This window comes from Rhinatrema bivittatum, chromosome 4, assembly GCF_901001135.1.
Source record: "Rhinatrema bivittatum chromosome 4, aRhiBiv1.1, whole genome shotgun sequence".
In the NCBI taxonomy this organism is placed as follows: Eukaryota; Metazoa; Chordata; class Amphibia; order Gymnophiona; family Rhinatrematidae; genus Rhinatrema; species Rhinatrema bivittatum.
In genome coordinates, this window is record NC_042618.1 from 437,825,565 (window position 1) to 437,839,201 (window position 13,637).

Here is a 13,637-nt window from a genome sequence, read left to right on the forward strand (position 1 = left end):
CAGCTAAAAACGTACCTGGATAAGATAGAGGTGCTGAGAGCAGCAGGAATTTTAAATCCTGTGGTCTGGCTGGCTAAATTGCAGACAAACCCTTTCAATATGGACCTCTACATTTATAACAAGACACACTTGACAATTTGGGACTGCTAGAATTTTATAATATGTGCACCACCAAATCTTCATCTGCTTGTAAAATATATTTAAAAAAAATCACAGACATTGTAAATGAAATCAGTGATTATTTAACAAGAAAAAGTGGCTACCATATCACACTGCTCCCAGATCGCTGATGAGAGTAGTGTGTTTGCTAGATGAATGCAATAATTGTTAATAAGAGATTGGGAAGAGGGATGTGTAAAGCATTTCAATTTGAATTCAATGCAGGTGGATTTCAGGAAAGATAATATCCTGTCGCCAGGCTGCATTATATTCTAATTTTGAGTTCAGTTGTAAATGATTTCTTCACCAAGTAAGGAGACTAGATGAGCACATTACAACAAGGCAAGTCTTATTTTTTAAAATAAATTTTTATTTTTATTTCCATGCCTGTCAAATTTGGATAGCAGCATTACTGGCTAGAACAGATATATTTTACATGTTTTCTGCAACAATCTTGCTATCATTTGAGTTCAGTGCTACAGCTTCACTTACTGGCTAAAACATTTGATATACAAGTTCTGCATACAAAGTATTAGAACCACACATCTAAAAGCCTGGGCTCAAGATTTCTTAATTGCTTGACCCAGTTGGCCATAGATTGTGAATGTGCAAATCCTTTTATAAGGAATATCTGTGACACTAAATATTCTTGAGGGTTTTAAAGCTAACACCATGTAAAATGAGAAAAAATAGCTCACAAATAATATGTTAGTGAAATTGATGGGCTTTCCATAAAATAAGATTCTTACACAAAACTTGAGGCTCAACTTGATGTCTCAGTGTGCTATATTTTCATGTAAAGCAGTGGAGTGTGGTCAGGGCCTTCAAGGGATTCAGTGAATCCCCAGCCCATAGGCGTTGGTGGCAAGGACATTCAATATCAGATTGGGCAGGGATAAACCAAAACCCTCCCGATCCGATCAATGGTAACAAACCTCCCTACCCTAACCCCCACTCCCCCCCAACAGCAGGAGTTGCGCTTAACGAAACATCATCTTGTGCTGCCACAGGGCCAGGTTTGCTGTTCTTATCATGAGACTAGCCCAGTGGGATTAGGAAATGACTTTTGGCTATATGCGACTCCTGTTGCCTTCCAACCCACAAACCGGTGGGGCCATCAGCAGATCCCATCCCTCTCATGGCTGAAGAAGAAGAAAAAGGCCTGGCGGCAGCACGAACAGAGCCCACCTGCTCGAGGCCAAACAACAAGGAAAAAGGTCCGGGGAGGCCATGAGCGGAGCCCATCCTGCTCACGGCCAAAGAAGAAAAAGGTCTGGCAGGGCTGGGAGAGCTGCTTCTGTGTGTGCATGTGAGAGAGGAAGAGAGAGAGATTGGGAGCCTGCTTGTATGTGTACCTCTGAGACAGAACGATTGGGAGCCTGCTTGTGAGTGTGCCTGTGAGAGAGATTGGGAGCCTGCTTCTGTGTGTGCCTGTGTGAGAGCCTGTGCTTGTGTGCCTGTATGAGCATGCGAGCCTGTGGAAGAAATGTGTCACATACAGGCTCTCACAAGCACACATGCACATAATGGGGTGGATTTGAAAAGGATTACACGCGTAACCCCGAAAACCCGCTCCTGCACGCGCTGAGCCTATTTTGCATAGGCCTGGCGACGCGCGCAAGCCCCGGGACGCGTGTAAGTCCCGGGGCTTGAAAAAAATGGGCGGGGCGTGGGTGGGGTGGTCCGGGGCGGGGTGTGGCCAGAGGCCTCTCCACTGCTGCTGGGCCCGAGGAACACGTGCCGGCACTCGGCCCTTGCACGCAACCTACACCTGCCCAGAGGCAGGCGTAAATAAAAAAATAAAGGTGGGGGCGGGGATTTAGGTAGGGCTGGGGGGGCGGCTTAGATAGGGGAAGGGAGGGGAAGATGGGGGGGCGAAAGGAAAGTTCCCTCCAAGGCCACTCTGATTTCAGAGCGGCCTCGGAGGGAACGGGGAAAGCCATCGGGACTCCCCTAGAGCTCGGTACACGCAAGGTGCACAAGTGTGCACCCCCTTGCACGCGCCGACCCCGGATTTTATAACATGTGCGCAGCTGCGCGCGCATGTTATAAAACTGGGCGTAAATTTGTGCGCGCCGGGTTGCACGCACAAATCTACACCCATGCGTAGGTACGAATATCTGGCCCAATATGTCTGTGAGGGAGAGAGATCCTGTCTATGTGAGAAAGAGGGAGTGTGTGTGAGAGCATAGGCATGTATATAAGAGAGGGAGTGTGTGAGAGAATGATTGTGTTATTTTGTGTGTATGTGAAGGAAATAAGATAAAGTTTGTGCGGTCTTCCCTCCCCTAATCCAAGACAATGTCAAGAGCCCAGATATGGAGAGCAGTTTTTTAAATCCTTTTTATTGGGTGATGGTTGATATTTCTACTGTTTTGAAATATTTTATTGGTGTTTTGGGAAATTTATAACAAGTTTTTTTAAAATTATTGGAGGTTTGTTGGCTGTTTTATCATTTATTCTTTTTATTAGTATAATTTTAATATTATGAATGCTTTATGTCTTGATTTTATTGCTTGATGTTTTGTGAGGAATGATGATTTTTCTGTTTTTCCATTATTGCATTCCATAATAGTCGAGCTTGTGGTTTCCAGTTCAGTTTTTGTTGGCACATTTCTATTTATACTTTATGTCGTTTATATTTTGTTTTGGTGAGGGGCTGTCTTATATAATGTTAATTCTTGCTGTGAAAATGATGATATTTATCATCAGTGGCTTTTACGACATTATCGTCATTGTTTCTTCATTTCTATTTTAACAAAAACTTACTCTTTACTAATTTCACCAGCATGTAGAAAGCTGTTTTGAATGTTATATTTTTTCAAAGACATTTTATTTTCACTGTTGTTAGTAGATATTAGAGATGTGAATCGTGTGATCGATCGCCTTAACGATCGATTTTGGCTGGGGGGGGAGGGAATCGGATCGTCGCGATTTTGTTTTTTTTAAAATCATGTAAATCGTAAATCGGGGGAGGGCGGGAAAACCGGCACACTAAAACAACCCTAAAACCCACCCGACCCTTTAAAATAAATCCCCCACCCTCCCGAACCCCCCCAAAATGTCTTAAATTACCTGGGGTCCAGTGGGGGGGGTCCCGGTGTGATCTTCCACTCTCGGGCCACGGGTGCGTTAATAGAAATGGCGCCGGCGCTACCTTTGTCCTGTCATATGACAGGGCAAAGGTAGTGCCGGCGCCATTTTGGTTCCTGTCCCCCGACATCACGAGCGCAGGAGATCGCTCCCGGACCCCCAGGGACCCCCAGGGACTTTTGGCCAGCTTGGGTGGCCTCCTGACCCCCACAAGACTTGCCAAAAGTCCAGCAGGGTCCGGGAGCGACCTCCTGCACTCGAATCGTATTGCCGTATTGCAAAATGGCGCCGGCCGTATGGCCGTATGGCCGGCGCCATTTTGCAATACAGCAATACGATTCGAGTGCAGGAGGTTGCTCCCGGACCCCCGCTGGACTTTTGGCAAGTCTTGTGGGGTCAAGAGGCCCCCCCAAGCTGGCCAAAAGTCCCTGGGGGTCCAGCGGGGGTCCGGGAGCGATCTCCTGCGCTCGTGACGTCGGGGGACAGGAACCAAAATTGCGCCGGCGCCATTTCTATTAATGCACCCATGGCCCGAGAGTGGAAGATCACACCGGGATCCCGCCACTGGACCCCAGTTTAAGACATTTTGGGGGGGGTTCGGGAGGGTGGGGGATTTATTTTAAAGGGTCGGGGTGGGTTTTAGGGTTGTTTTAGTGTGCCGGTTTTCCCGCCCTCCCCCTTCCCCCGATTTACGATTTTTGACGATAAATCGGGGGAATTCCTATTGTATCGCACCTCTAACGATTTTTGACGATTTAAAATATATCGGATGATATTTTAAATCGTCAAAAAACGATTCACATCCCTAGTAGATATTAGGCGATTATTTTGAGCAAGGGATGGACATAGTCTTTAAGGACTGGGTTGCTGTGAGCATAAAATTGATAGGCTTTTTGCATCAAAGAAAGAAGTGTTCACAGGGTAATATAACCAAAACTTTTTGCATACAGCAAACCAATTCTTAAAGGGGCAGATTTTCAAGGATTTACGTGCGTAAAGCCCCGGGACACGTGTATGCCCTGGGGCTTTTCTGAATAGGCGGGCAGGGGGTGGGGTGGGGGCGGGATGGGGTGGGGCATATGGTCCAGGGGCGTGGCATGGTGGTCCGGGGACATGGCTGGGCAGTCCGGGGGCGGTCCAGGAGGCATGGCCGAGGACTCCGGCATAGCGGCCCTTTGGCAGGCGTAACTTCCACAACAAAAGTACGGGGGGGGGGGGGGGGGGGTTGGGCTGGGGGGCAGGACAGGTAGGGGAAGGGAGGGGAAGGTGGGGGGGGGGGGGGAATGGGGAAAGCCAGCTGGTCTCCCCGAGGGCTCGGCGCGCAAGGTACACTAGTGTGCACCCCCTTGCGCGCGCCGACCCCTGATTTTATAACATGCGCACGGCTGCTTGCGCATGTTATAAAATCAGGCGTACATTTGTGCTCGCCGGGTAGCACTCACAAATGTAGGCCGCACGCTTAACTTTTAAAATCTGCCCCAAAGGGAATACTGGGCATTGGGGAGAAGGAGATTGGCATTGGATCTTGACAGGGGCTGGACTTAGAGAAAAAAAGAGTGCTGTTTGGGTTGGTCCTTGGGGAGGGGAAAGTAGTGCTATTCAATTTAGTTAAAAGTACATTTTCTGGCATTTTCATAGTCACGTGATCAGCGGGTATGAATATATGTGTCACTGTAAAATTTGGTTTGGTGTGCCACAAGCATCAAGCGAAAGTGTACCCTGATATAAAAAAGGTTGAGAAGCTCTGCTCTAGGGAGCGAGGGTTGAGGGAGTGAGATTGGTGTAGACCTGGGAGATAAGGTGGGGAGAGCAGGTAGCACGTATGTGAGGAGGGAATGAGACTGAATCCCCTGCTATAAATGTCACCTCATGCCACTGATGTAAGGTTATAAAGTAAAAAGCAAGCTTCGAAAATCACTCTTTAATATTCCTGCTCCTGGTCATGTAGCAATAAGCTTGCTATACACTGGTGCCATTCAAAAAAATCTCATATCATATCTTGTATCAACTTATAAGAGAATGCACTACAAAGAGAGAGCAGAAAAAGTAAGGGTAGGATAACAGAAACTTTCCCCAGCTTAAAGTATTGTGACTTCCAAGATTAAGCATGTTTTGACTTATGTATTTATAATTTGCCTTTCAGCCAGTTCAAAATGGATTACATTCAGGTACTGTAGATATTTCCCTGTCAATACTATATGAAACCATTTAATAATAACATAGAAGCAAAATCTCAGCAAAAAACTTTCATATAAAGACCCAACTAAAACCCAACCTCAATCATACCATAACACACCTAACTCATACCCATCCACATTCTTATCTAAAATAATAAAGATAAAATAACTCCAAAAAGAATTCTACTACATTATTCATTTGTAGCTGTCACAATATCCAGATCTTATAAATATTACAAAATTTTATTCTGCTTACAAATTGTATAAAGATGCATAAAGTTAATGACACATATTAATCTTTCAATGAATCAAAAAATACGGAAAACCTTTACATTCGATGTTTCAATGAATCCCAGTCTTATATTGATGTAAAGCGTTTAAGTCAACCACACATCTCAATGTTTCAATAAATCCCAATCTTGTAAATGTTGTAAATGAATTCTTACCGTTGTCAATAAATTATTCCCCAACAAGGGATCCTCGTTTCACTCGATCTGGCTTCCTTAGGGGGCAATCTCTCTGTAATGACAACTGTCACCAGTGTCTTATTTCCCGTGGGGCCTGGGACCCCTGTGGGCGAGTCATAAATCCATTACACTGCTGCCATCTTTTTGGAGGTGCTGGATCCCTGTATTGCATCGGCCTGTGACAGGGGTCTCTTCGCTTCAGTCATGTGGCTGAAGAAAAGAGGCTACTGTCAGCCGAGCCACGTGGCTGAAAAGAGACGGCTGGGCAGCCCAAATGACAGTGGCCTCTTCTCTTCAGCTGCACGGCCTGGCTGACAGGGGCCTCTTTCCTTTCTGCCATGAGTCTCGGCTGACAGGGGTCTCCTTTTCCGTGGCCTAGCCCACAGCAGCGTCTTCTTTTCCTCCCCGTGGCCTGGCACAAGTTAGCCCCGCAACCACGTGACTGGCCCACCAGGGCATGCTCAAAGCCCCGATATACCAATCCACCCCTGATGGCACCCCTCCCCCTGTTGCCACTGGGGCGGACCGCTCCCCTCATCCCCCTCTTAGCAAGCCTCTGGCTAAGGGAGGGGAGGTTAACCACAGAAGAAATGTTGCGGTTAACTCCTGTAGAGGTTGAAGACCCAGCTAGGCTGGGGAACCCCCACAGGGACAGTCCAGGGCTACAGGGCAAGAAAGAACAAAGCTAGGGAATCTTCAGCTTATACCAGCCACCTCCCCTGCAGGTTGAGCCCTTGGATTCTGGTAGCTGGCAGGACTTAGACAGGGGCTTGGACTGAGGTTAGTGCAAGACTGGAGACTAGAGCCAAAGCAAGTCTGGAACCAAAGGCAGGCGTGGAGCTGGAATCTGGAACCAGATAGGGATGTGAATCGTTTTCCATATCGTCTTAACGATAGAAATCGTGTGGCAGGGCAAGAAAATCGTCTTAGGCACGATTTTTTAGTTAAAAAATCGTTAAAAATCGTTTTTTCCGATTAGTGCGCACTAACGGGAGTTAGTGCGCACTAACTGGGAGTTAGTGCGCACTAACTGAAAATGATACAATTTGACACTTTTCAGGTCAGTTAAGGTCAGTTTAGGAATGAATATGTATTCCTATTGGCTGCCCTCTTATTTATTCATGTTACCAAGTTTCCTACTGACAGTATATGGGGGATGGGAAATGGAAACAGTTGGTAGCTTGACAAAACAAGTAATGTGATCAGTCAATGTGACTAGAACTTGTGCCCTAACCCTGATACCAGGGGTATTGTGATCTTCCTGCACACAGTGCCCTATCCCTATTAATACCAGGAGTGTTGTGATCTTCCTGCACACAGTGCCCTATCCCTAATACCAGGGGTGTTGTGATCTTCCTGCACACAGTGCCCTATTCCTGATACTGGGGGTGTTGTGATCTTCCTGCATGCAGTGCCCTATTCCTGATACCGGGGGTGTTGTGATCTTCTTGCACACATCCCGATATCAGGGATAGGGCACTGCATGCAGGAAGATCACAACACTCCTGGTATTAATAGGGATAGGGCACTGCATGCAGGAAGATCACAACACTCCTGGTATTAATAGGGATAGGGCACTGCATGCAGGAAGATCACAACACCCCTGGTATCAGGGATAGGGCACTGTGTGCAGGAAGATCACAATACCCCGGAGGAGTGAGGGTCAGGCAGCTCCCCCCTGTCTGTGAAGCCAGCCTCTCACTAGTAATGCAGGGAGGGAGCTGTCTCAGACTTCACCATCCTCCCCCCCCCCCCTTACCCACACACCATTCACTAGCTGGGACATGGGGGAAGTCAGGAGTGAGGGTCAGGCAGCTCCCCCCTGTCTGTGAAGCCAGCCTCTCACTAGTAATGCAGGGAGGGAGCTGTCTCAGACTTCACCATCCACCCCCCCCCCCCTCACCCACACACCATTCACTAGCTGGGACATGGGGGAAGTCAGGAGTGAGGGACAGGCAGCTCCCCCCTGTCTGTGAAGCCAGCCTCTCACTAGTAATGCAGGGAGGGAGCTGTCTCAGACTTCACCATCCTCCCCCCCCCCTCACCCACACACCATTCACTAGCTGGGACATGGGGGAAGTCAGGAGTGAGGGTCAGGCAGCTCCCCCCTGTCTGTGAAGCCAGCCTCTCACTAGTAATGCAGGGAGGGAGCTGTCTCAGACTTCACCATCCTCCCCCCCCCCCTCACCCACACACCATTCACTAGCTGGGACATGGGGGAAGTCAGGAGTGAGGGTCAGGCAGCTCCCCCCTGTCTGTGAAGCCAGCCTCTCACTAGTAATGCAGGGAGGGAGCTGTCTCAGACTTCACCATCCTCCCCCCCCCCTCACCCACACACCATTCACTAGCTGGGACATGGGGGAAGTCAGGAGTGAGGGTCAGGCAGCTCCCCCCTGTCTGCGAAGCCAGCCTCTCACTAGTAATGCAGGGAGGGAGCTGTCTCAGACTTCACCATCCTCCCCCCCCCCCTCACCCACACACCATTCACTAGCTGGGACATGGGGGAAGTCAGGAGTGAGGGTCAGGCAGCTCCCCCCTGTCTGTGAAGCCAGCCTCTCACTAGTAATGCAGGGAGGGAGCTGTCTCAGACTTCACCATCCTCCCCCCCCCCTCACCCACACACCATTCACTAGCTGGGACATGGGGGAAGTCAGGAGTGAGGGTCAGGCAGCTCCCCCCTGTCTGTGAAGCCAGCCTCTCACTAGTAATGCAGGGAGGGAGCTGTCTCAGACTTCACCATCCTCCCCCCCCCCCTCACCCACACACCATTCACTAGCTGGGACATGGGGGAAGTCAGGAGTGAGGGTCAGGCAGCTCCCCCCTGTCTGTGAAGCCAGCCTCTCACTAGTAATGCAGGGAGGGAGCTGTCTCAGACTTCACCATCCACCCCCCCCCCCTCACCCACACACCATTCACTAGCTGGGACATGGGGGAAGTCAGGAGTGAGGGACAGGCAGCTCCCCCCTGGCTGTGAAGCCAGCCTCTCACTAGTAATGCAGGGAGGGAGCTGTCTCAGACTTCACCATCCTCCCCCCCCCCCCTCACCCACACACCATTCACTAGCTGGGACATGGGGGAAGTCAGGAGTGAGGGTCAGGCAGCTCCCCCCTGTCTGTGAAGCCAGCCTCTCACTAGTAATGCAGGGAGGGAGCTGTCTCAGACTTCACCATCCTCCCCCCCCCCCTCACCCACACACCATTCACTAGCTGGGACATGGGGGAAGTCAGGAGTGAGGGTCAGGCAGCTCCCCCCTGTCTGTGAAGCCAGCCTCTCACTAGTAATGCAGGGAGGGAGCTGTCTCAGACTTCACCATCCTCCCCCCCCCCCCTCACCCACACACCATTCACTAGCTGGGACATGGGGGAAGTCAGGAGTGAGGGTCAGGCAGCTCCCCCCTGTCTGTGAAGCCAGCCTCTCACTAGTAATGCAGGGAGGGAGCTGTCTCAGACTTCACCATCCTCCCCCCCCCTCACCCACACACCATTCACTAGCTGGGACATGGGGGAAGTCAGGAGTGAGGGTCAGGCAGCACCCCCTGTCTGTGAAGCCAGCCTCTCACTAGTAATGCAGGGAGGGAGCTGTCTCAGACTTCACCATCCTCCCCCCCCCCCTCACCCACACACCATTCACTAGCTGGGACATGGGGGAAGTCAGGAGTGAGGGTCAGGCAGCTCCCCCCTGTCTGTGAAGCCAGCCTCTCACTAGTAATGCAGGGAGGGAGCTGTCTCAGACTGGTATCAGGGTTAGGGCACTGTGTGCAGGAAGATCACAACACTCCTGGTATTAATAGGGATAGGGCACTGTAAGAGATGACTGTAGTAGATTGAATAAAGATCTGATGTTTCTGCTCTCCTCACACCAAACAAAAACAACACACAAGCAGAGAAGCCCTTCTTACAAAGCTGAGCTAGTGAGTTAAGTAGGAGGAAAAGTAAACATACTGGTGCCAGTGTGGCTACTTAAAAAATACACTTACCAACAATCAATTACATATATTTGAACTGTGTACAGTTCCAGCCAGGACCACCTTTCTAAAATGCACAGTGATTGGCAAATTCAACATGCACTAGCATTTCAGGTGCCTGCTAACAAAAATAATAAACAAACAAGTTCTAGTCACGTGAGTGCTGATCATTACATTACTTTTTTTGTCAAGCTTCCAACTGTTTCCATTTCACATCCCCCCAACCATATTGGTAACATCAATAGATAAGAGCACAGACAGCCAATAGGAATACATACATACATATTCATTCCTAAGTGACCTTTACTGACCTGGGAAGTGTGAACACTTTGTTTCATTTTCTGTTGGTGTTCGTTAGTTTCCAGTTCCATTTCCCATCCCCCCAACCATCACCTCAGTGGTAACCTTGGTAACATCAATAGATAAGAGGGCAGCCAGCCAATAGGAACACATATTCATTCCTAACTGACCTTCAGTGACCTGGAAAGTGTTTATTTGTATCATTTTCAGTTAGTGCGCACTAACTCGAGTTAGTTCTATAACGATTTAAGACGATATAAACATTATCGGACGATAATTTTAATCGTTGAAAAACGATTCACATCCCTAGAACCAGATGCAGGGAGACATGGCACAGTGAAGCAGGCTGGGACACTGTTACAGGCTGGGACCTGGAACACTGAAGTAGGCTGGAACTCTGGAACACTGGAGTAAGCTGGGACATTGGAGCAGGACTGTAACTGAGACAAGACTGGGTCAGGAACAATGGCTGGATACTGTGACAGGACAAGACAGACAAGACAGAGACTAAACCAGACAGATAACAGGAAAGACCCAGAGGACATACACAGAAGACCTGAAGGTCACTTGGGCAAGGGCCTGAGAAGGCCACAAAGCTAGGCTGAAGCCAAGTGGCCAGGCTAGAGCAGTAAGCTTAGGAATGTCACAGAACAATACTGGAACAGAAGGCTTAGGGAAGCCACAAGGCAGTACTGGAACAAAAGGCTTAGGGAAGCCACAGAGCAAGGCAAAAGCAGAAGGCCTAGGGAAGCCAGAGCAAGGCAAAAGCAGAAGGCCTAGGGAGGCCACTGAGCAAGACAAAAGCAGAAGGCCTAGGGAAGCCATAGAGCATACACAAATGTGGGACCAAGCAGGGAGCCGAGCAGACTCGATGACAAGGCCTTGAACATACACAAAAGCAGGGTTAAATAGGCTGGGCCCTGCTGAGTCATGAGGACACAGAAACTATAGCTGGAGAGAGGGTAGAAGCAGCTCCCCGAGGATTTCTGGTGGTTGGGAGGCTGCACAACAGGCAGAATCACAAAAAGAAATACTATGATATATCCTTGTGGGTTCGCTCGCTTTGAAAGAAGTAAGACTTCATCCCCAACCCCAATACTACACTTGCTGCCCCTTCTTGGGTAACCTCTTATTTGTTTCACAATTCACCTTATACAATAAACACACAAAGAATAAACACTGAACAACATTTAATGGCAATTTGTAAATAAATTGAGGGAGGATTACGTTCAAAACGGCTCAGGCACACCCATATATGCGTGTATATGGGCGCACATGAGTTAGGTACAGTGGTCCCTTGACTTACGAACTGAATTGGTTCCAGAGGGCTGGTTGTAACTCAAGTTGGTTGTAAGTCAAGACTATTTTTTCCATAGGAAATAATGGAAATATCCATAATGCGTTTCAAACCTCCCAAAAGCACCCCTTACCTAACTATTTGTATAATAAAAAATGGTTGTATAATGTCTGTAATTACCAGAAACACCAATAATTTCCTAGTGTACTCACCAAAAAGTTATAAAATGTGCCTAGCTTACCAGAAACAAATAATTTCACCTCCTCCACCAGTTCCTTTACGATATCTGCATATGGACTCTCTACCTGGGTAACATCAAGCTAGGTTGAGAGAACAATGCACAGATCTCATCTTTGGGTGAGTTTCCTCACTCCGAAGATCATCAGATCTTCACAAGAGTGCACTGTTCTGTTCGTATGTCACACTCTGCATGTCAAAGTGGTCCCTAACCCCCACATTAATACCTATACCTCACCAGGAGTAACTAGGTGGGCCTCATATTGGGGTATAAATACCTACCTAGTGTGAGGGCATTATGGCTAGTCTCTCTCTCTCTCTCTCTTTCTCTCTCTCTCTCAAATCAAGGGCATACCATATTTTATGATCTGCATGCAAATGCTATGCATATGCACACAAAGTAACGGTGCTTGCTTATCCAGATAAGTTCTGATTTATGCAGCTAAGTAGTGGCATGTAGATGGATAAGTCTGAAAAACGCTACTTGACCGCCTATGTAGCACTTTTCCAACTTATTTGTGTTTGCAAGATAGCCAGATAAGTCTAAAACAAAAGTGCTATTTATCCAGATAAGTTCAAATTTGTCCATCTAAGTAACGGCAAAAGTGCTTCTTAACTGGATAAGTCATAATTTCGCCAGATAAGTGTGTACAAACAATGTACCCATATATTTGTTCTTCAAATTTTAAAGGAATACGCAAATAGATTTTACTTGTGTTACTTAGATGCATTTATCCCTGTAAGTCGGCTTTTACACGCATCTTCAGCTCATAAAGACCCTCCTGGCTCTTCAGCCTGAAGTCCTCTCCATTTCACCCAGAACCCCTACTTAATCATTTTTTTCACTTTTGAGAAATTTACAATCACTTATACCAGATCCTGAACAGGCATATATATAGGCAAGTGAAAGACATACATGCATCACTTTGGCAGGCTGTAAAATAACTACTTATGCATGTAACTGTTGGCTCCTCCTCAGAACACCCCTGACCCACCCCTTTTTTTACATGCATAAGTTTACTCATGGTCCCTAATATATGCACGTATGTTGAGGTTTTTAAATAGTTTATACTCGTGTACATACCATTTTATGTACGCACATGTTATTTTTCCTGAACATCTTTTGAAAATTCAACTCTAAGCAAATCGTAATAAGAGGAACAGAAAATATATGCACATTAATTGGCATATAAGGACAGAAAAGCAGCTGTAGTATTGGAAAAAACCTAATAAACTGGCAGATTCTAATTTAAATAAGCAATGCGAGGAAACCAGTGAAGATGAACCAGTTGGCACTGCAGCTGGCTGTGCAGCTGCATGTACTTGGGCTACACGGTGCAGAAAGAGGGGGGAAAAAAAGCATACGGTCCAACCCAAGAGATACTTTGCATCTGAGTATTCAGAAAATAATAAAAAAATACATTCCCCCCAAATCCCCAGTCCTGGCTACAGTGTGCACATAACAATGGATCCCAGTTGAAAGCAATGCAGAAAAGTGGTAAATGCTCCCAGGCTGGATGCTGTAGCTTGACTATGCTTAACTCCCGGGAGAGGTAAACCCTGAACCCCAATCCTTAGCTCTTTTGTCTAATACTGAGGGCGAGGTACAGCTCACCTTCCCTCAGTTGAAAGCTGGTCACAAGGACAGTCTGCAACAGAGAGAAGTGTTCTAGATTGTTGTGCACAGAGGGGGAGTTTATGTAATGATGGTTTTTTTCAAAGGGGTGCATGGATGCAGATTGGCGCAGGTGCATCAACGCGTGCCCAGGAAGGCGGCAATTTTATAACATACATGCGCATATGCGCGTATGTATAATATAGCCTAAGTGCATTAATGTGTGTGCCCTGTTTTGCAACTGGGCACACACAGCCGCGCACATCTGGGTATGAGTGACACACATGGGGGAATTTTATAATAGGCGTGCGTTCGCGCCTTGACCAGT

At 47.6% G+C, this 13,637-nt stretch overlaps 1 pseudogene; it reads right to left on the reverse strand.

The window, feature by feature from the left end:
- LOC115089436 overlaps positions 1 to 13,637 on the reverse strand; it is a 1,328,227-nt pseudogene that overhangs the window by 699,881 nt on the left and 614,709 nt on the right.